Source organism: Canis lupus, chromosome 8, assembly GCF_048164855.1.
Source record: "Canis lupus baileyi chromosome 8, mCanLup2.hap1, whole genome shotgun sequence".
NCBI lineage: Eukaryota > Metazoa > Chordata > Mammalia > Carnivora > Canidae > Canis > Canis lupus.
Genome location: NC_132845.1, coordinates 11,558,431 through 11,583,936, shown reverse-complemented (window position 1 = coordinate 11,583,936; position 25,506 = coordinate 11,558,431). Strand labels below are relative to the sequence as shown.

Below are 25,506 nucleotides of genomic sequence, written 5' to 3'. Positions count from 1 at the left end.
TTTGAATAATCATTTCAGTTCTGGACATTTATCCTAAGGAAATAATTATTGACATGGGCAAAGATTTTAAGCAAAGATGGTATTTGTCGTGCTATTTATGTGACCAGTAACTAATATATTGGAACAGCCTGAAAACTAATATTTTGAATCATGAAATTTGGATGATTATGTTTGAATAGTTGCACAATTAAATGATTCATACCAACAGTGGAATATCACAGAGACATTTAAAATAGAGCACAATCTTCTATTACTCTGTCCTGCCAGTGAATTATGTAGTACGCGCTATACAATAATTATTTCCGTAAAAAATACGATGCATGCACGTTTATGTATAGAAAATACAATAGAAGGACATGTATATGGCAAGTGTAAATGAAGAGAGGTCTCTGGAATTTTTTTATTTTCTTCTGGTTGCACACATTTTATTTTTCTACGCTGAAAAACTACTTTTCTCCATATCAGTTTTGTTCTAGGAGAGGACACACTGGAAGTAAAAATAGTGAAAAAACTATGAAAGATGGTGCCCATGCAGATCACACAACGAACAAAGTGCATGGCCCACTCTCTATAGACACTGCCATAAACAAATGCCAGGAGAGGTGATTTATTTTCTGCTAACAGAAAACATTTTTTTTTTTTCCTGAGGTGCTTCGCTCCTTAGAAACATGATGCCTCTTTCCAAACATATTCTGGGTGGAAGGCACCATTGTCATGTTGGAAGCAGAGGCAGAACCACATTATTAGCCATGAATCAAGGGAAGCAATCATTTTAGGAGCCCTTAAAATAGCACCAACATCCACCAATGCAGATTCTTTTATTCGACCTTCCCTAAGACCCTAATGCTGCAGTTTAAATTATTTATTTTCACTCTTGCCTGTCCTCCTCCCATTGTTCTCTGTCTGGTGATGGGGAGGGACACCATTGACCAGAAAATCTAGCATCTCCTGCATACTGGCAGGAGATGAAGAGCTCGAGTGCCAGTCAGAGACTGAGGGGGGATTGTTTGAAGGATGGAAGAAAATTAGGTAGAGGATGTGACTGCACATATTGTTTGCCTTCCATTACGGATAATATACTGTTAATATTTAAATCAGAAAGGAATACCAGAATAAAAAAATATATTTGACCTTGCTTCTTTTCCTTGTCCCACTTTCCTTTCACCGGGTCAATATTGAAAGTATATATATAAACTGCATAAGGCCAGGGATCGGCATATCTTTAAGTACCCAACGCTGTAGCCATGGCAAGACAAAAGCTATATTAAATTTTATGCCCAATGCCGAGTTTTAAAAGTTTGCTGTCTTCCACCCAAATTTAATATTTTGAGGTTTTGGTACATACAAGCTTGACAAATCAACTTTCTGTTCTTGAGTTAAAGGCAAATAAAAAGCTTTCAGAAAACTTCATGAACATCAAATGTCAATTGCAACACAAGATTTTGATACAACTCTAAGTAAATCTGAAACATATGGATTGAATTTTCCTTGCAATATTCTAGTGTTTGGAAGGAAAATCTGTGCAAAAATGTGTTGTGGGTTTTCTGAAACCCCCAAAGTTGAAAAAACATTTTGATTTATTTAGACTTAGAAATGGGATAAGCATTTTGCACCCCAGGAAACTTAATTAGGTACCAAATTCAGTTTAGCACTGCATGGCACAGGGGCCTGAATGAGTGAACCCCCTTTTGGAGTTATAGCAAATGGTTTTAGTACATTTGAAGTACGGAATCTAATCAGTGGAGGAGCCAAGCGGTTTCTTTCTGGGGCTCTAACTACCCCATACAATCTCCATCAGCTTCCCCTCAAGTCACCTCCAATAAACATACAGTAAATAAACAATAAACAAGCAAAATATGCAAACCCAAACAACCCTACCACGTAAGTAAAAACTTCAAGGTTGTTACACAAACTGAACTGCCAGACAAGTTTCCCTATCCTACAGAAATTCTTGTGTCTCCACCAAGTACAGAGAAACACTGACGACCACCCTGATTTTGCTTTGTTATTTTGGAGCTTATCTCAGACCTGAAGCCTTTCGCTTGATTTAACTGCATTGCTTTCCAACCCTCAGTAAAGTTCCATCGAGGAACCTATGTCGCAGTAGTTCACACCATTCTACTGGGTCGGCGCACAAAAAATCACAGCAAGAAGTGGGCTGACATGACCTTTACAGGGTGGTAGCACTGCCATGGACCACTCCACCCTTATCAGACTGTGGTTGTCCTTCAAATACACTGATTTGCAGTTGCATTTTAGAAATCTCCTTTTTTGGGGGCCCCTGGGTGGCTCAGTGGTTGAGCGTCTGCCTTTGACTCAGGCCGTGATCCCAGAGTCCTGGGATAAAGTCCCATGTGGAGCTCCCCATGGGGAGCCTGCCTCTCCCTCTGCCTATGTCTCTGCCTCTCTCTCTCTGTGTCCCTCATGAATAAAAACAAACAAAAAAACAAAACAAACAAACAAAAAAATCTCCTTTTTCAGGTTAGAAATCGTCTCCAAATTAGAGATTCAGTAAATGGAATTGGTTTAAGACTTCCTTTGGCTTGGCTTGCTAAAAATGTAAAATCGTTACATAAACACAAACACAAAAACAAAAACATCTAAGCTTTTGATTCAGGAAGTTTTTGGATCACGTTTTGGTAACTATCTGTAGAAACTGGAAGAAGTACCTTAAATTCTGAAGCTCATTTTCCTCCTTTGTAAATATGGGCATACCAGTGCCTCCCTCCGGCACTGTTTCAAGAATAAGAAATAGAACACACAGTTTACCTGGCAGTGTTTTGCACATAGTAGAAGCTCAAATAGCATTACTTCTTTCTTCTCATTTCTTTGAATATTCTGATAACCATATTGCCCAGTATTTTGGTTCAAATCATCAAATAAATGATCAAGAACAACACCTATTGTCTGTTACAAAGTTGTCTGTTTTTTGCTTCCCAGGAACACAGAGATCTTACAAGCATCCACTCCAGGATCATGACCAGTTGTATATGTTTGCCCTTAACAAATTGAAAAACTGTTGAGGAGTAATTAGAAAATGAAATACCCCTCTCTCCTCTCTCTCTTTAAAACCAGAAAGCATTAAAAAGAGAAAACAATAGAAAAATCTTAAGGATGGGAGATATTTTAATTTTTCACATAAAAATATGCATTTTTTTTCCAAGACCATAATTACATTTCAAATTTTAAGATTCATGAGTTGTTTTTTTCCTCTCCTATCAGGTATCAAACACTGGCTTGAGAGATATTTGCTGTTACCAGGCATTGGGGACTAGGTAAAAAAAAATTAGCCAAGAGAAAGCAATGATTCTGATTAAGTAAATTCCATTGAACTCTTTCTAGTAAGCATTATTCAGGTCATGAATGCTAATTTGTCCTGCAGGGGGCTGTGGGTAATTACCCAGAAAAACTATCAGCTTTATTGAGTCGCTACAAAACAGTATCACTGAATGGTACATTGTAAAGGCAGACAACCTTGATGTGTACTCACAGAAGTGGGTATTTTTTTTCCCCTATTGGGAAGATTTTATAGGCGAGATAGAAATGATCATAAATGGCATTTTGCTTAGAAAAATAAAGCCACGTCAGCGTCACTTCCTGTTCGATAGTCAAAGAAAATTCCTGACATGCATAGACATGTATCTGAGAAGTGCCACCAAAATACCCAAACAATTTTAGCTTTGTGCATATTTAAAATTGTGTAGAATCAGAACCATCCTAAAAAAATGAAGCAAATATGGCACATTGGCCGCATTCCAGCAACTACACAGAACTGCTGACATTACTAAAATCTAGATAATTTAGTCCCATATGGGAATCCATACCACAATTATGTTGTCCCTGCTCCGACACAGCCCTGATTTTGCACTTCTTTACGCGTGGCTTTTTATAATCTTAATTCCCTTCACCAATAAAGCAATTTGCATTCACATAGTCTTCCTGGCTAAGACAGAAAGAAGAAGAAATCTGTTACATGACCTTGGTCTCTTTACAGTTGATTACAAGGAAACAAACTCTTCAAGTAACCCATTCTTTCATCTTTTTTAAATTGATGTGAAACATCACACTACAAACTGTTGGAGACTACCCACAGCAGGCTGGAGACTCACATATTAAAACGTAGGAGGCTCCCGTGTTTAAAATTACTCGGTCTGCTCATTTAGCACGAGGAGGTAAAATCCATACTAAGTTCAGACAGACGTACGTCATGGACAAACATCTACATGTTAAAGAGATAGCATTCCTCTACAAAAAGACTGGAAGAAGCTATTCCAAAATGTTGAGATTTAAAAAGTTATTTTTACAACTCTCCATCCTTTATTGAAATAATTTGAAAAATGTGCTGGCTTGATTCACTAAGGCCTATCCTGACACTTTGTAAGTTTAACAAAAAGTAATCATTTCCAGAACATTGTTTTCTCTATAATTTGGCCCAAATAGTGTCAGAGTTAAGTAGTCACATGGAATAGGTTTTTCTTTTTTACCTCACCTTGCCCGTCTTAAAACAGCACAGAAGAAACACGCAGAAAGTATAATCATACTGAACAATTAAACTTTGATGAAAAAAGTGAGATTACTAATTTAAAAAACAAATCCCTTTCTGCTACACAAAGCAAAGCAAAGGGGCAGGTTGCCTATACTTATTAACAGCAATGCTTTTAGAAGACTGAAAGATTAAGTGCCCAGTCATCATTTTTTTTTTTTTTTTTAATATTCATTTGAGAGAAAGAGAGAAAGAGAGAGAGAAAACAAGAGCATGAACAGGAGCGAGGGGCAGAGGCAAAGGGAGAAGCAGACTCCCCCCTGAGCAGGGAGCCCGACCTGGGGCTCAATCCCAAAACCCCAGGACCATGACCTGAGCTGAAGGCAGATGCTTAACCAACTGAGCCACCCACGTGCCCCTCAGTCGTCTGTGTATTGGCAAATCTGTGGACTTCTTTCGTTGTGCCCTTAGTAGATGACATCTCTCAAGGTAGCATTTTGATTGCCAATGATGGTTTATTTTGGAAGGATTATATTCCATAGTGAACCTGGCCGAGTGACAGTTGTATCTGGCTGCAGCTACCTGAGACATTTCATGTTATTTTAGATTTATTTTTATTTTTATTTTTTTGTTATTTTAGATTTAATAGAATGTTTACTTTGAAGGATAGGGATCTATTTTATTTATTATTTGTTTTTTTGCCCAAGATCAGGAAATATCTGCATACAGTCTTTGTTTACCACTCGTAGTAAGCGCTAAGATATGGTTGAGATGCGAAGCTTTGATTGTGTTCTGAGTTAATATGATTAAGCTTGCAGGGCATGCTCTTCATTTACTTTCTTGTGAAAACTTGTGAAAACTTGTACGTACTCACATATCAAACCCAGAAAGCCATTTTTTCCTTGTCAAATAGTTTTTTAAAAGGAGCCTGCAAAAGGCACTGACTATGAAAAAAGACAACCCAATAATGGAGAGTTCAAACTGTTCATGTGTACTAATAATGAAATCCACCGAAGTATTTTTCATTCTTTCTACACCTTGACAGTGACAAAAAGGAGCCAACATAACTTTTCCCCCCCAGCGGATTAAAAGCAGCTCTCGGTTTTCACTGTAACTATAACCTATGTCTAGTAATGGCCTTTCAGTAGAATTAAAGAAAAAAAATCAATATTATCACCAATGCATATCTTCTCTGGCTCTAGCCTTGAGAATATAAAATCGTTTTTTATCATGGCTCATTTTAAGGGAAAATGAGTACCATATGTATTTCATATATAGTATTAAAGAGTTTGAATGAGTGTGTTTGTCAGGTTAACACTTCTGGGTTTAATAAGGAATTTTGTTTTTCAGCCTTCTTTTCATTGCTCACCTAGGACCTAATCTACCATCCATACCCTAAAAAATTCCCTCCAGTCCGCAAAATCGGGCCTCATGGGTACTTGTCGAATCTGCTTTCAACTCAAAGACAGGCACCTGAGAAATATGATTATATTCAGCTTTCACATCATCGTCATCACACCTCACACAGCTAGCTCTCTAAGGGTTATTAACACGAATGCCAGTTCAGTCTAATTTAGTTCAATTAGCAGAATAACTCCTTTAATTTCCAAGGAGGCATCGGGACACCTTAATCGGTGGGTAGGACTGGCCTGCTTACTACCACCGCTCAGTTAACTTTTGCTCCTAACAGTGTGGTGCTTGGTGCGTGAACAGAAACTGAATATATAACAAAGCTCCACAAACTTTCTTTCCTGGACTTAAGCGTATGCAAAGAACGACTTGGGGTCTTCCTTCCTTGTCACCCTGGAATTCCCTCTGTCGGGCAGACTTGCAAGGATTAAGCAAGCCGTCCCAGGCATGTATTTCGCTAAATCCTTGCATACCATTCAGAGTGGCTGCTGCCTGAACAAGTTCCTCCTGTTTGCACACAAGAAATGGCTGGTGCAAACAATTCAATAGAGAGCCTGCCTGGCACAGCCAGTCAGGGTGTCAGTTCAGCTTCGTGCCAGTTGTTAATCCATTTGCTTTACATAAAAGATGGAAAATAGGGCTTTGTTACTTGAACTGGTTCTTCGGGCTCTGTGTAAAGGAGTCTTTTTTTTCATTCACGTTGTTAGTTTTTTTTTGTTTGTTTTTTTTTGTGTTTTTGTTTGTTTGTTTGTTTGTTTGTTTTAACAGTTTCTATCATCATAATGCCCCTTGTTAGGAATCTGGTAATATGATTTCTATCACAATGCAGGCAGGCACCAGGTTTACAGTAAATTCACACGAACTGTCTGTCAAAATGCCGTCTATCCCACTTGGGTTACAAAGCACGTATGTGAATAGGGCAGAGGGTCAATGCAGTGTAGGATGGCAGATAGAGTGGTAAAGAATGGGCCGGGAAGCAGCTTTTTGTTTGTTACTAATACAGGCGGCACCTTTTTTTTGCCATGTCACTGATGTATTTTTTTCTAAGCAATTTCCCACCAAAGGAAGACAATACACCTTGAGCGGAACGAGGTCTATGTTGTCCCCAAGAGAAGCAAAGGCCACTAGACCTTAAGATGCAGTTAATGGGGTGTCAGAATTACGAGCAGGCTTGTTGGCTTTGTGTGTTCTTGTGCATTGATCTCCGATTCATTTTGGCAGTTGCGGGACTCCATTACCCTAGATTTTAATCATTCTGAGAGACAGGGATTTGATACACAAGGAATGAGGCAGTGGTTGAAAGAAAGGAGGAAGCAAAGGGTGACTTTAATCAAAATGTGATTTTAGCATGAGGAGAGGGAAAGAGGAGCTATGATATTGCATACATTAAGAGGTGGAAGAATCATTCCGTTAGCGGATCAAAAATTTCTTGAATTGAGCCTCCAGAAAAGGGGCACATGGGCGGGGAGCCCTTTGGGCTTAGTTGTTCAAACTAAGTCCCAAAGCGATCTTCAAACTAATATTTAATATATATTCTTGGTGGATAGTTCACCTTCTAAAGGTTATGTCAGAGGCAGATCTGGAAAATAAACGAAGGAACAGAGTCTGTAACATTTCTTGTGAGGTGTCCATCCACTCATCTCTGGTCCCCACGTTGGGCTGGATAAAGTTGGCAGGGCCGGCTTCCTGGGTATCGACCTGGGCACACAGCCTCAGGATTTCATGCTCTGCTGTCACAGTCTGGAAATTCCTATTTTTTAAAAAATAATTATGGACGATGCTTTATTAAGAACAGTATAATCGGATGGATATAATATGGCATCAGCCAGTGAATGTCTTGTATTGAGAAAACTCATTTCTTCTCCCTTTCTTTAATCCAAATTTGATGCTATTAACCAATTCCATTATTTAAATTGACTACTAAGATGGGTATCAATGTGATTTATCAGAACGTATTACCCATTAATTAGGCTTTCTTTTTAGACTCTTTCTGTAAAGATCATCTCCCCTCCACTTTTCCTGAGAAAGAGTTGACATAGGACATTGTGTAAGTTTAAGATGCACAACGTGATGATCTCATATGTGTATATTTTGGAATGATTACCACAACAAAGTTAGTTAACACATCCATCGCCTCACATAATTGAACTTTATTTGTGTGTGGTAAGGACATTGAAGACCTACCCTTTTAGCAACTTTCAACTACATAATAGACTATTCTTAACTAGTCACCACGCTCATTCATCTTCTTTTTTTTTAAGATTTTATTTATTTATTCATGAGAGACACAGACAGAGAGAGAGAGGCAGAGACATAGGCAGAGGGAGAAGTAGGCTCCATGCAGGGAGCCCGATGTGGGATTCGATCCCAGGACTCCAGGATCACGCCCTGAGCTGAAGGCAGACATTTAATTGCTGAGCCACTCAGGCATTCCTCATTCATCTTCTAAGTGGAAGTTTATACTTTTGTCCAAAATCCTCCCATTTTCTCCATATCCCCCAGCCCATTCAGCCCATTTTATTTTTTGTTTCTATGGGCTTGGCCTTTTTTTTTTTTTTTTTAGAGTCCACATACAAGTGAGATCATGTATTATTTGTTATTTCACTTAGCATCATGCCTTCAAGGTCCATCCATGTTGTTGCAAATGGCAGGATTGTCTTCTTTTTTATGGCTGAGTAATATTCCAATATGGATTCCATATATATCTAGGATGTCTTCTGTCATATAGACATATATCACATTTTCTTTTTTCATGGTCATTTAGGTTGTTTCCATGTCTTGGCTTTTATGAATAATGCTGCAATGGACATAGGGATACAGATATTTTTTTGAAGTAGTGATTTCATTTTCTTCAGATATATACCCAGAAGTAGAATTTCTAGATCATATGGCAACACTATTTTTCATTTTTTGAGGAGCCTCCATACTGTTTTATATAATATATGTCCAAATTTAGATTCCTACAGACAGTGCACAAGGGTTCCCTTATCTCTTTGTGAACACTTGTTATCATTGTTTTTTTGATAATTGCCAAGAATTCTAGCAGATGCAAGGTGATATCTTATTGTGGTTTCGATTTACCTTCCCCTAACCATTAATGATGCTGAACATCTTTTCATGTACTGTTGGCATTTGTGTGTCTTCTTTGGAAAAATGTCTAGTTAGGTTTCCTATCCATCTTTTACTCAGATGATGATGATGATGATGATTGAGTTGTGTGAGTTCCTTATATATTTTGGATATCAAACTCTTATTGATAAACAGTTTACAAATATTTTCTCCCATGGCCTCTTCATTCTGTGAATTGTTTTTCTTTGCTGTGCAGAAACTTTTTAGTCAGATGCATGAAACTCTTAATTGAATCTTTGAGCTTGTGTTGTATGACGTGAAGTCTGATTGTATGATGGAGCATGGACAAAAACAGAGGAGATACACGTGGTACATGTGTCTATTGTTCCTTATCTCCTATGCACATAGCATTTGTGGTGCCCCAATGGGCACAGCATCCCAGTGGACAAATAATGCGTGGGAATTCAGTGAATTTCAAAGTGAGCATGAGGTAAGTGGGTTACATCTGTTACTGGGGCGGTGGTGACAATGATGATGGAGAAAGGAACTAAAATATAGGGCAACACATAGCTTTTTTCCTGTTCAACCCTTCCTACATTTCAGTAAGATAGAAAGTGACTATAGAATGTTCATGCATCAAGAAGTGAAATGAAAACAATGGAGTTAGTTTTGTGTAGTTCTTTCACTATTCTGGTAAGAATAAAATACATATACATATCTAAGTCACAAAATAGAAATTGTGTGATTTCAGTGTTTCCGTGTGACTTAAATGCTCTTGTATTTGCATTTAAAATGGGCATTGCACAATATAAATTGAATGGTAAAATCCATGCTAATTTAAAATTTGCTTAGAATGGCATGAAATAGCAAATAAACACCAACGTAAGTCATGAGAATGAGGCTATGGAGGGAAGGAAGAGAAATCTGTGCATTTTAGAACTTTTAATACCATTTCCCCCTGCTTTTTGGGGGAAACCTGCATTTTAATTTTGCACAGAACCCTACAAACTATGTAGCTGGCTCTGAAACTAGGAAATATTTCAACCAGGGAAATGGAAAATGGGATATGTCCCCAAGTACCATAAGGTAAAATTTCCAGCTTTCTAAATTATTTTATCTTTGAAGGAGTCATTCAATCTTGATCACAACAATAGTAAACAGAACCCCTTCTTTTGGTCTCAGGAATCAACTCAGGCAGCAAACATGTCAGTGTCCTGTCATTGTTCCACTCAACACAGCTCAGCAACTTGAGAGCTACCTTTCTGGTTATGACAAGTAATGTATGACCAGTTGCTCCTATGTGCTACCTCCTTCCTGAGGAGCAAGATGAATGGCCATCGTACAATGTGAAATGGAGAACTTGAAAGAAACACACTTCCAGAACATGCAATCAACCGAGAAGAGCGTCACTCATCAGAAGCCAAGGAACAAACAATTTGTAAATTAGTAAATGAACAATACCCTACAAGCCCCAAATAGTTAATTTACCACTAGAAGATAAGCCATTTGCCCATCCACATTGGTAAAATCAATCCCTGAATAGAATTGCTTAATGCTAGTGTGTCAACATAGAACTTCCCTGTCAATATTAAGCCTGCTTCTGTTGAAGAGAAAGTGCAGAGGGGCTCCCTCTCAAAGGGAATGTTAGTTCTCATATTCCCCTAGTCTTGCCATTGGTCCCACAGCAACTGATCAAATCAGCACATCTCACCTGTGCCTCCTTCATCTTAACCTTGACCACTTTCTCTAAACAAGCAAGCAATCCTTTTCCCCTTGCTATTTGAAAATTGTTTTCAATTGCACTTAACCCTTTCTGACACATCATGTACGGTACTTGATTTGTTCATTGTTAGTTTTCTCCTAATAAGATAGTTGGCCAAAGCAAAATCTTCATTTTTTGTTCACTGTTGTATCCCCAGAACCTAGAAAACTGCCGGGCTGGAGTAGGCCCTCTATGAACTAGGAAATATTTCTTTTCTTTCTTTTTTTTTTTTCTAAAGATTTTATTTATTTTTTCATGAGAGACACACAGAGAGAAGCAGAGACATAGGCAGAGGGAGAAGCAGGCTTCCTGTGGGGACCCTGATGTGGGGCTCGATCCCAGGACCCTGGGATTGCAACCTGAGCCAAAGGCAAATGCTCAAAAGTCACCAAAGCACCCAAGAAAAAATTTCTACCAGGGAAATGGAACAGGGGATGTGTCCCAAAGTACCATAAGATAAACTTCCCAGCTTTATAAATTATTTTATCTTGATGAATAGGGGGACAGGGGGAAAAGAAGGAATGGTTGAAGTTCAAACAAGTTTGGGAAACACTGGATTAAACAAGACACAACTATCTTCTTTATTGCAGGACTTAACAGGCCTTTGATAGCTCAATGTTCATTGTCAATCTCCAACAGAGGTAATGTACAAGTCAATTGGACCCCGGGATTCTTTTCTCCTCCCTTAGAGCGAGTATTCTATGGAACACAGTTTGGGAAATGTCATCCTATGTGGTAATTTATTGACCTCACAGAATTTTAAATGAACATTTTACCAGAGTAAATCTACCTCTTCCCTTCAAGTTCTTAATATTTTATGAGACAGTCTTTCTTGGGCTGATTAGAAAGGGGCTGCCATTGGGGTCCTGCTCTTTCCAGACTCATCATATTCTTGCATTTCACATTAAAGGAGTTTATTTTTAAACTGCATTTGATACAAATGCCATGGTCTTGGTTACTCTGCCCTACTGTTCTCTGCATTTCCTATAATTCTACATGTTCATCAGTCTGCATCTCTCAGAATAGGAACAGAAATTCCTCCAGGCAGAAGGAAAGGACCCCTATCCACCTGCAATGATCTTTAGCACAATATTTAGGTCCATCTTGTGTGTAATGTGGTGCTTTCTAAATGATTTTAATGAAAATGGTATAATGATATTGATCCCCTAGTAAAGAACAAAAGCTGAGATAGATGTAAGAAAATAAAAACAAAATAAAATAAGAAGTCAGGGTTTCTCAATTCCAGGCTTCAGGAGCCCGCTGTTGTGATTGATGGTAAGGTTGAAACAGAGACACACTCTGTACCTAGATGAGGGAACCAAAATATAAACATGATAAGGCATACAGTCCACTGTCAAAAGAGAGTGTGAACAATTACTAAAGCCGGATGGCAAGTTATGGCAGCCAATATCACTTGCATGGCACCCTCAACACGCACTCTCCGCTGACAGCTAACCCAGACAGTAAAAATCACGTAGAGAAATATCGCAGGATGGTATAGCAATAGGTTATTAGGAAGTCCTTGTAGACAAATCATCAGATGTCTTTGGTAAAACCCATAACAACTTACTCATGATTTACGGGCTAAAATGCTGCATTTGTGTAAAGAAGTGAACAGAATAAATTTTATAAATATAAATACTTTCATACTGGCATTTCTCAAATCTATCTTTAAACAGTTAACATTTGCAGCAGCAGTAGCTTTGCCCCAGAGACTAATCTTGCGGGTGCTAATGAGTACCCTAGTCCCCAGGGAAAAGGGTATGAATCCAGTACATAGGAGTTTTTGATCTAGCTAGAACATGTCACCATCAATGTAATATCCACAACTTGGAGGTTTTACTATAATTGAAGTTAATACATTTATATTAGTTCCCTTCTGATAGAGTTAAATTATTTGTTCTGGATATCAACTAGTTTTGAGGGGTAAGGGTTCTTTCTTTTTTAAAAGAAATGTACTTTTTTATTGTGGTAAGATATATGTAACATAAAATTTACCACTCTAGCCATTTTTAAGTGTACTGTTCAGTGATATTAAGTACATTTATTGCTTTGTCAGGTGTCACCACCAACCATCTCCAGAACTTTTTTCATCAACCCAAACTGAAACTCTGTACTCATTAAACCGAATTCCTTGTTCACCTGTCCTCCCAGCCCCTTGCAACCACGATTCTACTTTCTGTTTTTATGAGTTGATTATTCTAGTTACCTTATATATACCTGGGCTCCTACAATATCTGTCCTTTGGTGTCTGGCTTATTTCACTTTGTATAAAGTCTTCAAGATTTATCCATGTTGTGCCTTGCATCAGAATTTTATTCTTTTTGAAGGTTGAATAGTACTCCATGTTATGTATATACTACATTTTATCCATATCTCTGTAGGTGGACATTTGAATTGTTTCCATCTTTTGGTTATTGTGAATAATGCTACTCTGAGCATTGGTGCACAAATATCTATTCAAGTTTCTGCTTTCAATTCTCTTGGGTATATACTGAGAAGTGGAATTGCTAGATCATGGGTAATTCTATGTTTAGTTTCTTGAGGACCGCCATACTGTTTATGCAGTGGCCACGCCATTTTCTGTTCCCAATGGCAATGTACGGGGGTTCACTTTCTCCACATCTTTGCTACCACTTGTTTTCTGTTGTTATTTGATAAGAGCCATTTTAGTGGAAAAACTTGCTTTGCCTTTATGTTTCATAAATATTTTTCTTCATTTTGTATAAAACCCTGGTGGTAGGAATTAAAGTTACTGATAATGAGTTGAATTTTTTTTTCAGTCCAAGAAAATATTATTCCTTCTTTCTTACCAGATCTATCAGTTTCTTTCAAGATAGAATGGCAATACTCTATGTGTCTATAACCGGTATTATGGCTATGTGTGTGTATACATATATATAATTTATATATAGTAGATATATATTTTATTTTTTTAAATATTTTATTTATTTATTCACGAGAAACACACAAAGAGAGAGAGAGGCAGAGACACAGGCAGAGGGAGAAGCAGGCTGCATGCAGGGAGCCTGATGTGGGACTCAATCCTGGGTCTCCAGGATCACGCCCTGGGCCGAAGGCGGCGCTAAACCGCTGAGCCACCAGGGCTGCCCTAGATATATAATTTATTACTATGATGTGATTTGTTTTTGGTATGTTACCAAAACTTACTGGTATAAGAAAAAATTAAAGTGAATATAAGATTACTATTAGAATTACAGAAAGGGTAATCCAAATACTTTCTTTTGACACTCGATTTTGTGTGTATTTGTAGAAGTGGTGGGTTTTTGTTTTGGGGCTCGCTAGTGATGCAATCAGCATATCTCTTTTTAACTTTTTGCATTCAGGTCAACATTATGCTGCCTCACCCGAGCTTCATAAATACAGATGCTTTCTGCCTGCGAGGTTCTCACAAGGGCATAGATTCTAGGCTCCAATGATGAAACATTACCTTTGTTAGAACCAACACCAGCAAGACGCTCCTATTAAATAAGACAAACAGGTAGCCTGACGTTTTGTGATAATTTTAACAATCGGGTTCAAGTCCATTCCCTCTTCTAAATTAAGTGCAAGGAGATTCATCATCCTGGCCAATAAGTCCACGGCAGGTTGTGCGGACCTCACCACCTAGGCGCCTGCGATCATGGGTGTGAATCATAGCATTTATGCTGCCTAAGGCACTGGCTTATGAAAGCACAGCCTAGACCCAGCTGATGAAGCTGCAGCATAAAACAACACTTCAGTAGTCAGGAGCATGACAGCCCACAATGGTTTATTGGACCAAAGAGTATAACATTGTAATTTACTTCTCTAATACATGTCATGTTCTCTCTTATTGTTTCCCCTTATGGAGTGAAATATGTAGGTAAGAGATTGCTGTACAAGCTTCATGTGTTATGCCCCTCCAAAATTAGAGAGTAACAAACTGTCTTTATTATCCTGTGCCTTTGGTAAGCTGCCACAAATCACAGAAACCACTGCAGGTGAGCATCTAGTGGTTTAAAAAGTCAAGGCAAACTAAAAGACTTCATGTCTCTGCCTGAAGCTATTTTTGAACTACAGTACAGCTAGACACAATTATTATACTTCCTGGCCCTTCCTTTTTATTGTACGTTCCTAACCATTTTTTTTTCTTTCTTATTGACAGGAAACCAGGATTTATGAAGTCTGGCTGGATGCAAATATTTAAAGACTTAATTTTTTTTTTCCCCGCTCCCCAAACATAACAATATAAGCTGCATGGTGTTTTGGTGAGTTTATTTTTCTTTTTTAAACTGGAATTCGTGGCTGTTCTCCAGCTGAAAACGGCAGTAGTCACAGATAATTTAAAGAGAATAGCTTGCTTGTTTGTCAAGCAAACATGTGTAATCTGATGAAATTATTAATGTCATAGTGTTAACTCTCTTCTCATAAATACAGTTAACAGTGCTGACACTGCAATTATACTCGAATGTTCCGGCTCTTTGCTCATTCGCTCAATCTGTCAGTCCAGTATGGGGGAGACAAATTGTGGTGGGCACTTGACAATGCACAAAAGAGATATAAAGCTCTTCTGATTAAACCTTGATGAAAGATTAAACGGTTCTGAATGCTTGCCAGATTCTTGTGATATGACATTTCTAACCAGTGGTAATAAAGTTCTATTTAACAGAGGTTTTTGAAAAAAGATGATAGAGATGACATACATACATACATACATACATACATACATCTCAAATGTACCCATGCATATGTTAGATAGAGTAAGAAACAGCACAGTCACCTCCTACTTGGATTAAAATTTTAGAAACAAGATAATATCAGTTCTGATATTGGACTGATTTTTACAGCCTGTTTTTTTTTTTTTTTCCTAACGGAAATGAAACTACACATACTTGAACATTCCCGGTATTATCGTCTTCTGTTGTCTTCAGTCTCACAATGTAATAGCTGTTCACAATACCCCCTTCAAGTTGAGGGGTCCCCTACTTTATTCTGTAAAATTCCGAATCAAATTTTTACCATACTTATTCCTTCAGGAGTCAAGAATGAGAAAAGATTTAGTGGATGCCCTTTTTATTGTTAAACTTTGTTCACATCCTTTCATTCTTGGCTTTGGATCAAGTGAAAATGGACCAGTTCATAATAATGGTTAACAATTCTCTAGCACTTATTTGTCCCTGTAGCGTTCTAGCACTTTATATACTTTAAATCGTGTAATCTTTATATGACGTAGCCACTAGTATTTTCCTCTTTTGCAGATGAGGAGACTGAGGCACAGAAAAGTTCAGCAACTTGCTTAAAGCCACACAGCTAATAAGTAGAACTGGAAATTGAAGACAGGTCTCTTACAACATAAACTTGTCATCAACCTGTGATTGATTCATAAAATTCATAAAATAATTATAGTGTATATTGTAGAAGCCTATAGCACCATGGATCGATAATTATCAGTGTTCATGTTAAGAAGGGTACTAAGTCAAAAAGTTTCTTTGAGCAAAAAACAAAAGAGAAAGCTCTTGCACTTCAATACCCTGGCGCCTGGAGCAAATGCATCCACTAAAGGTGAAAGAAATGGGGAACCCAGACAGGTTGGACCTGGCTGCCTAGACCTTACTGTTGACTTACTTGGAGCAGATAAATTGAAATAATAAAGAAAACTGGCAGTTTTCCACACAGTGTTATTACTAAAACCTTGTTGCAGATTCAGAAGGAACCTATGCAAGTCATTCCTGGCTGTTTTGTTCTCTATTTGTTACAGAAATCTCAGAGCTGTGCTTTCTCTTTGCCACCATGCGCAACGCACTGCAAAACTTGTGCGAGAAAAGATCATTTCAGGAGGATGGAGAGGGTTTTAAAAATAGTTAATAGAAGGAAAAAAAAAAAACTTTGTGTCAGGTAGAAAGGCAAGGACAGAGCAAATTCGCCAAAGGAACAAAAAAATCGTTTTCTTTTTTAATTGTGCTAAACAGTTGTTTCCCTCTCTGAAAGTTCATTATATTTATTTGTCATCAGGGTAATTGAGCTACACTTGTTGCTAAGTCTGTTGCTTGCCTTCTGATGAACGGATTCATTAAGTTCATTTCTAATCTCTGTCTTCTAAATTCAATAAGCACTATAAAATTTCTTTCCTTGTATGGGAATTCTAAGGTCTTTTTTTTTTCCTCAACAGCTTGAATTCCTGTATTCTGATTAAGATAGATGAAGTATTTGCATTCTATCCATATTCATAATCCTCTTTCAGAGTCAACCTAAAATACCACATTTGTTGCCCAGGCAGACACAGGCAATGTGTTACGATTGCTCTGTAGCTTTTTGTTTAGATGGATAAGGACCTTTCCCTCTTCAAATTCAACAGAAGAGGTGGTCACTAGGTGAATTCAGGCTGTTAAGAAACCAGAACAATCCTGGTGTCTTTTGTGTGTGACAGAAACTGTAATTAATGATTTCCCCCCTTTTTTGCTAAAGAAAAAAAGAGAGAGATGTGGAGTTGACAGACATTTTATTAATAGTTTCTGCCAACTTGCCATGCATAAAAGGTTTTATTGGTTGCAATGCCAGTGTAAGGAAAGTTCTTTTTGATGAAATGTTCAAGATGGCTGTTTTATGGATGAAAAATGAAGGCAATCTGTCTACTGCCATTGAAAGTTTGGGTTTCAATAATAAAATTAAAACTATTGTGACATTTCCTATTGTGTTATTTAACCATCTGCCTCCTACTGGTCCAATCAATGATAACATTACCTAAGTCCTCTCTAGTTAACAAGAAGACCTGCCAATATGGTGTCTCGTGGTTAATTTACGAGGAGATTTATTATTGATTAGGGCGTTTATGTATTTGGTGACCGCTGTTCTTCCTATAAAGGGGAAATACTTCAGTCTCGTGTTTGAGGGTTAAATATTCAGCTTGACAAACGATGGATGTTTGTATCCCTTCAGTAACTAGAAATCAAGGGACCGTACAAGAAAGCAACAAGGGGTGTATAGCAATGACAAGCTCTCATCGGGTGTGTAATATAGGACTCTAAGTAAGCACCTATTGTTTTCTTGCTTGGCATTTAATTAAAAGCACATCTTCCAAGAGGGTTTTCTCTAAACATGGGCACATTAATCCATAGTTACCTGAACTTTCAGGTTCAAAATTCTCCTTTCAAAATTGTTTCATGCAAGTTTTTATTTAGAGTAGGCGTGTTCTTTCAATGATTTCCTGCTCATCAATCAAGGGGGGGGTAAGGAAGCACATTTTACCACATGGATTCACGATAAAGCAATGAAGGTGCTTCACCGTAGCCTGTTTAATCCTCCATTACACAGGGGTGAGAAGAAAAGGGATATTCGATATTTTAATAAGTCTTTGGACTTTGCTGCAGCCCAAATGGAATTTAATCAAGAAACATGAAGGGTAAGGTACGAAAACACTCTAATCAGTGCATTGACCAACTTGCAGATATACTCGCTTTATTTTGTTTACCACCATTATCATTATTAATTTCAACAACCCTCAGTGTTTGCCCCTACCTTTCACAAACTTCAATTTTGAAAGTCTTAAAGAAGCTCACGTTTTGGAAGAAGGCAGGCAGCTGGAAATGTGCTCTCTGCACATTGATCTCCAAGCAGTCATTCCTTTTCTCTGGGAATTTTTATGTAAGCTCCCTTATTGGGAATATGCTAATGACATCCACCATGATTACTGATTTTCTTTGAATCGTTATTCCTCTGTGGGCAAAGCAATCAGAAAGGGAGAACAGGAGATTTCCTTCTTGCTTGTGTGCCTTCTTCAACCATCTGCTCTCTCCTGATTCATTTGAATACGATCTGCAGTTTTTAGATCCTTTGCTCTGACATTCTGAGGCATTTGAAAGCTTAAAAGGAGTTAATAGTTATCTATCTATGTCACAAATGTGGTTCTCTGATGCGTTCTAAGTGCAAACCTGCCTACCCGGGGTTTCCATGGACAGATTAATTTTGTTAAGTAAAAAATGGTAATGTAGGTTAGCAGCTTCACGATATGGAATGAGTCGTTCTGAACATTTTTGTTATTAATGGTCTTCAGCAGACGCGTTGGGGAAAAAGAAGGTAACTTTAATACTTTGTATTAAAACAAAGTAAGCCAGGAAAAGAATTGTTGATTCTAAATTTGTCAAAGTGAAGAAAAAGTAAAACTGGAGAACTGGAGAGAGAGAAAGAGCGAGAGCGAGAAAGCAAGAGAGCAAATGAGGAAAAAAAAAAAAAAAAGAAGTCATGAGGTACACTTCTTAGGGAAACATGTGTAGGTATTCAGACAAGAATTCCAGATTCAGAATGAAGACTTCTGGGTGCCAGCCTGTACCCCGCCACCAAAGCATGATTTACTCTCTCTTAGGAAAGTTACTTAATTTCTCGGAGTTTCTGTTTCCTCTGCGGTGACATGAAATGAATGTCCTATTCCTCTGCGGTGACATGAAATGCATGTCATAGGTGATATTTAAGGTTTTCTCCACCAGTAAAATTGTGTGACCATATTATTTATTCCCATGAAACACATCGCAGAGGATGGGAAAGTTACTTTATGGATTTGGTTTGCGCATGGGCATTTGATCTTGCCCAGGGAAAAGCCATTTCAAAATAAATCACCCACCTTCAGAAGAGGGGCTCAGAGCCTTCTGATTACACTTTTAAAAATGATGAGCATGGACGAAATTTTAAAAATGGGACACTGTCTCTCACTTCGGTTTATACGGAAAGGATAAATTGCTAAGGATGTTGCTGATTGATAGAAGCAAGTCTTCCACTTCAGTGAGTGAAAATCAGCAAGATTTTGACACCCCTGGCAAAACAGAGCTAAGTTAATATGCAGAATTGCCATTTAGGCAAGAGGGTTTGCAAAACTTGATGCCATTAGGTCAGGGAACGTTGTCAAAACATGAAGGAGACATGAGTTTGGGAATGTTGACACTCTTTGGGTATTCAGCTCATTTAAAAGTGAAGAGAGCTATTAATGTAAAATTGTTTCAGAAGGCGCCTCACTCATCCTTCTCACCCAATAATTCCTCTTATTCTTTGCACATCAAGAATGAGATGAAGAACAGCCCAGCTGCCTCCACCTTTCACACAGTTCTGAGATTTTCGAGCAAGTAGATAGCATCTAGTGACCCTAACTTCTGATGAGACCGCTGGCTTGTGCTCTGAACGACCACTGACCACTCCCTCCACCCTATAAATGTAATTCTTCTTGATTCTGTGTTTTCTCTGGCAACTGTTCCTGATTTGTGTCCTGATTTCTGTTGGATAGTTCTGGCTTGTTACAAACTGAGTGGCAAAGCCAAGACTTAAATAGAAATTACTTCACTGATGTGTTTCAGCTGACCAGAGACAAACTCACGCCCAAAATAACATCCACTCCCTTCCTTCCACATATCCCAACAAAGGGAAGAAACATACAGCCACTGTCTTCTTTTTTGATGTATTATACAAATAGAACACTTTGGAGAAACAGGACTAAAAATAGGAGAGCACAAGCATATCTTAATATTTCATGAGGTAAAATTTCAAAGGCCTGAAATTAAAGATAGGCAGGTAGCCAGTGATATATGGAGAGAAATATTTATTGCAACCATAGGCCTATGTTTGACGGACAGCAAATATTCTCTCGCTAGGAGTTTAGCTTTTGGTTACTCTAATGTACTGGCTTATAATTGTGACATGCAGGGCAACGTGATATAGCAGCTGCTTAGCTATCAAGCTATTGCATCTACTTTTTAGGATTTTGTTTGTTTGCTTGTTCCTGAAATATAGTTTCGTAGATCTCCTGGAGGTCGAATGGCTTTGCCTCTTGTAATGGTGAGAGCATGTAACATTTAGATGTTGGTATTTCTGACTAAGTACTAGGGTTATATATTGAGAGATATATTGTTTAAAAAGAATTTTTATTCCTTTTTTTGCAGTTTTATCACTTACATCCATTTTATATTTCTTTGTAGATTAAAAAACACGCATTATATACTCAATGTCAGAAGAGATCATAATCCAAATAAACCATTTTATACAACTCACATACTCTTCTATTGGGCAACCCCCCCTCTCTAAAATGACCTTCCTGTTCTGTTTCTGGATGAGGAAGAAATCCAGAAAGGAAGTGTATTCATCAGTTCCTACCTCAGCAAATTTCGGATCTACGTCAGTAGCGCACTCCGCACACTGCACTCAGCACATCAGAACAGTATCTGGATGGTAATATTAAATGTCTTGCTGTTTAAAACATCTTTCTGAACTTAGATTATTGAACATTATATCCAATTTTGAGGACGATTTTATTCACATGAAATCAGTTTTTCCAAGTTTAGAAATGAAGCTTTCTTAGTTTGAATATCGCACAGTGATGATTTTCAATGATTAGAAACACATTCATACTATAGCACGTCTGGGCCCAAGAATCCCTCATTTACAGCCCATTTTTCTCTAGCAACAATCTAAGTATTTCTAGGTTGTATTACATTTCTCATTCCCATGTGCTCTCGGTCAATAGACCATCATTATCAGAATAAAGTTCTTTACATTTAACTGAATTTTAAACTTATGAAAGATACACAAATCTACTTGAAAATTGATATGAAAAAGTGAATAGAATTTAAAGTGTTCTTCGCTTCTTTGGTCATTTTACAAAGACATCTAGGTAAAAATGTCTTTTATGTATGTATGTCCACATTTACCTCTTTCTTTCTTTCTTTCTTTCTTTCTTTCTTTCTTTCTTTCTTTCTTTCTTCTTTCTTTCTTTCTTTCTTTCTTTCTTCTTTCTTTCTTTCCTTCTTTCTTTCTCTTTTCTTTCTTTTTTTTTTTTTTTAAATTAGTTCAAACCACCTAGGCAAAGTCATGAGAGTTTTCAACCTATTAGGTAAAGATAATCACAAATTAGATGGAAAAGATGGAAAGACTATCATTGGAGATTGGTGGTTTTATTTCCTCCTGGAAACAAGCAAAACACATGTACTCTTTACTGAACTATTTCACAAAAAGTGAATAAACATAATACCATGTGTAGCAAAAGACCAGCAATTTCTAAGTATTTGTGAGGGAAATGTACTTTAGGCTGACATTTGTGTACATTTTTTTTCTGTATCTCCTACAGCCTGTCCATTTTTCAAGTAAATGTTTATTCAGATAGCCTCTACTTCAAACTCTGGAGTGTAACCTTGAATGATCATAGGAGTTGACAGTGTTATTGAATATATAACTTTAGCTTCTTCGTACTTTAGCAATATTCTGCATTTTCTAATATCTTTAAATGGACTTATATTGATAGAACTTCAGATGTCATTAGGCCTCTTTTATTTTCATTTATTTATTTATTTGGCTTTAAATTGATACAACCATTAGCCCACCTCGATACTTCTATCTGGTAGCCTTATCACTTCCTGCCTCCTTTCTGAAGTTCTTTTTTTTTTTTTTTTTTTTTAAGATTCTTTATTTTAGAGAGAGAGAGAGAGAGCACATGAGAACACTTGGGGGCAAGGGGCAGAAAGAGAGGAAGAGAGTAACTTGAGCAGCCCCCTCCAGGGGCTTGATCTCATGAGCCTGAGATGAGGACCTGAGCTAAAACCAAGAGTCAGAAGCTTAACCAACTGTGCCCTTCTGGCACTCCTCCTTTCTAAAGTCTTAAGACACTATTTTTTTTTTTTTTAGATACACTTATTTATTTGAGAGATACAGAGAGAGAGAGAGAGAGAGAGGAAGCATGTACGTGTGGGGGTGGGAGCAAAGCGAGATAGGGAGAGAGAGATCCAATCAGACTCTAGGCTGAGCACGGAGCCCCACACAGGGCTCCATCTCACCACTCTGAGATCATAACCTGAGCCCAAACCAAGATTAACCAACTGAGCCACCCAGATGCCCCAAAAGTCTTAAGATACTTTCCAACAAGTGTACATTTTGATGAAGTTGCATTTCCCCTGTTGGAGCAATAATCACGAACTAGAATTAAAAATTAAATGAGAATTAGAAATGAAATTAGAAATTTATCATTTGTAAATCTGCCATACATGAGGTAGGTTTTCTAACTCATAAATACCAAGCATGAGAAATGTATCTCTGTGTTGTTCAAATGAACAAAAGGCGTTAAGGAAGATTTCTGTAACTCCAGAAATGAGAGGTGAATTCAGAGTTGTATACGGTACTCGGGGAGAAAAAAATAAATAATGATACATAACTTGATATGCACTTTAAATAATTTTTGACACTATACACTTTATTGAAATCTTATCAATTTGAAGTAGATATTCTGCATTGATCTATAAATAATTGGATTTAGCTTTTAAAAGTTCAGAACATGTATGTTTTTTTCATCCAAATAGTTAATACTTATTACAAAGATGTTCATGCTTCATAATTCTCTTCCGGATTGCCTTCAGCGGCAATTTATGAACCATCCAAAAAGATCAGTTCTTTTCAACCAATGAGCAAGTGCTAAAGTTGAAATAAAACGATGGCAGTAGCTTCCTGATGGTTCCTGACCTTGAGAAGCTTGTGGTCCAGAGGGAAGATCAGCCTTATAAAAGATGACGTCAATAAAAGTACAGTGAAGGCTCTAGCCTTCACAAGGATGTGCACACGTGGGTTTCGGTCACATGTGCGTTTGGTTTGTCTTCTCATCTGATTCACTGGACAGGGGTACAAATAACTCTTGCCTGTTTTCAAAAGCAAACCCCTCTCCAAAATTACCATCTCCTCCTGTTGAGGATGTTCGAGGGAAAGATTTAGACACGTTTTCCTAAGAAAGCTAGCACAGTGGCTTAAATGTAGAAGACGATCGAAGCTGTACATGTGCAAGAGGCACGAGGAGGGTGTTGTCCAGAGAGCAGAGGTGCTGGCTCAGTAGATGTCTAATCTCATGTGGAGGTTAACTCTGAGTCTTTACTTTTACGTGCTGATGGTCTTTGATCTTCAGTCGTTCACTTGATTCATCATTTATACATGATTCATTGATAGGTGAATCAGGCTGGACTGCTAATCAATGTTTACTTGAGTGGATCTGATTCTCTCTTCCCAAATGTTTTTTTTTTTTTTTTTTCTTTTTCCCAAAGGTTTGTTTATTCACCATGGAGGCAGGGGCAGTGTTCCTCAGCAACCTTCTAATGCAGAAAGGTCACAAGACTCTTTGGTGCTTATTGATACCTGTGTGTACTCTAAAGCAATGCTGCCTAAGGAATTATCATTTCCCTAGGAGACTTGCGTTTGTCGCTCTTGAGGCATCCTAGAAATATCTTTTTTAAAAATAAAATATTGCATTTAAAGCAAGGCACGGAAATACCATTTAGATCATATAAAGGAACATTTTGATGTTCCTGTTTTTATTCTGCTTCAATTTCAAATACACTTCAAAGTATACCACTTTAATATGTGACAGAAAAATTTTATCATAAACAGATTTCTGAAATTACTTAAAATTTTAAAACAGGAGCAATATGGAGACTCCAGGCTTTTTATTTGAGTTAATTATGCCTTTTCATGCAACCTCTTCTTTATAGACCTTTATATTTTCCTCTCTAAATTCTTCTGATCTTGAAAATCCCCTGATGATTTTTATTTTTTCCCTAGTTTCTAATTACTGTACACCACTAAGGTAGGTAACTTTATTTTCATTCTTCAAGCATATTTTCCCATTTTAATTCCTTGCTTTTTTTCTTTAGACTCAATTTCTGAGTCTAAGCTGAACTAATACTAGTCTATTGAATATTATAGTTTGTCATATCACTCAAGGCATATTGTAAATTTATTGTTCTATGAAGCTTTCTATATTTCTTTTGACTTTGTCCTCTAAATCCAGTTTCAGGCATAATTACTAAAACAAAACAAAACTAGATTTTTCAGACAATTATGGGTATAACCTGTCATTTGTTTACACAAACTTCACTCAAATTTCTGTAATAGAAAGGGTAGCTGAGCTATACAAACTCTCTAGTTTTAAGGAAGAACAAGTAAATGCTATTTGGGTATTTCAAAATTGTTTTCTTAATATAGCACAGGGAAGATGGAAAATCACTGCAACAGAACACATTTTCTCTTCTAAGATGGCTATTTTTTTTTTCCTTTTTAAGAGGCTTTGTGCCAAGCTGTCCTGTTTGTGAAGTAGAGAACGAAAATGCTACCTACACTGTGGACAAGATAACCTACTATACAGCGTTCATAACGGAAATAGAGCTCAACCACATCATAGTTAAGGAAGAAAACTAAACGTGGCTCTTCCTGCTACCGATTTTATCCAGCAGTAAAGAGAAATCCCTGCAAGTGTTGTTTACACAGTACGAAATCTTTACAAAGTCATAGTGGAACAAGCCTGCTATCTGACCCAGGCTTTAGGGCTCCTTAAACACCTGTGGGTTTATGGAGTTCAGATGTCTACTAGGGCATATGTGGAAGTTCATTCAGAAACCTGGAGCCCAAATAAAATGATCTGTTGACATGGGCAAGCTGTTTTGTTCCTCTGTAGTCCAATCAGTCTTTGGAACCAGAAAAGAGATTACGATTTAAGAATGTGCTCTAAAAAAAATGCTCTTTTAAAAAATCAGATTTAACAAGGGAATGTAGATATATTTCTTTATTTTGTTGTGTGATTTTGATCAATTAATCCTTAAATTTATTTTTAAATTTAAATTTATAAAAACCAGATCATAAGAGGATTTACTCCCCCACATTACGCGTGTATAAGTAGCCCCTGGCAGGTATACACAAACATCTGGTGAGGGGACCTGGCCCTTTTATATAGAAGACCCACACAATTTAAAACATGAAAACCTATACCCTTTAGAAACTTATACTCCTTAAAAATGAT

General features: G+C 37.5%; 1 protein-coding gene across 31 annotated transcripts in view; it reads right to left on the bottom strand.

The window, feature by feature from the left end:
• Positions 1-25,506, bottom strand: part of ADGRL2 (adhesion G protein-coupled receptor L2) — a 619,854-nt gene that overhangs the window by 433,249 nt on the left and 161,099 nt on the right. The window lies entirely within an intron of this gene.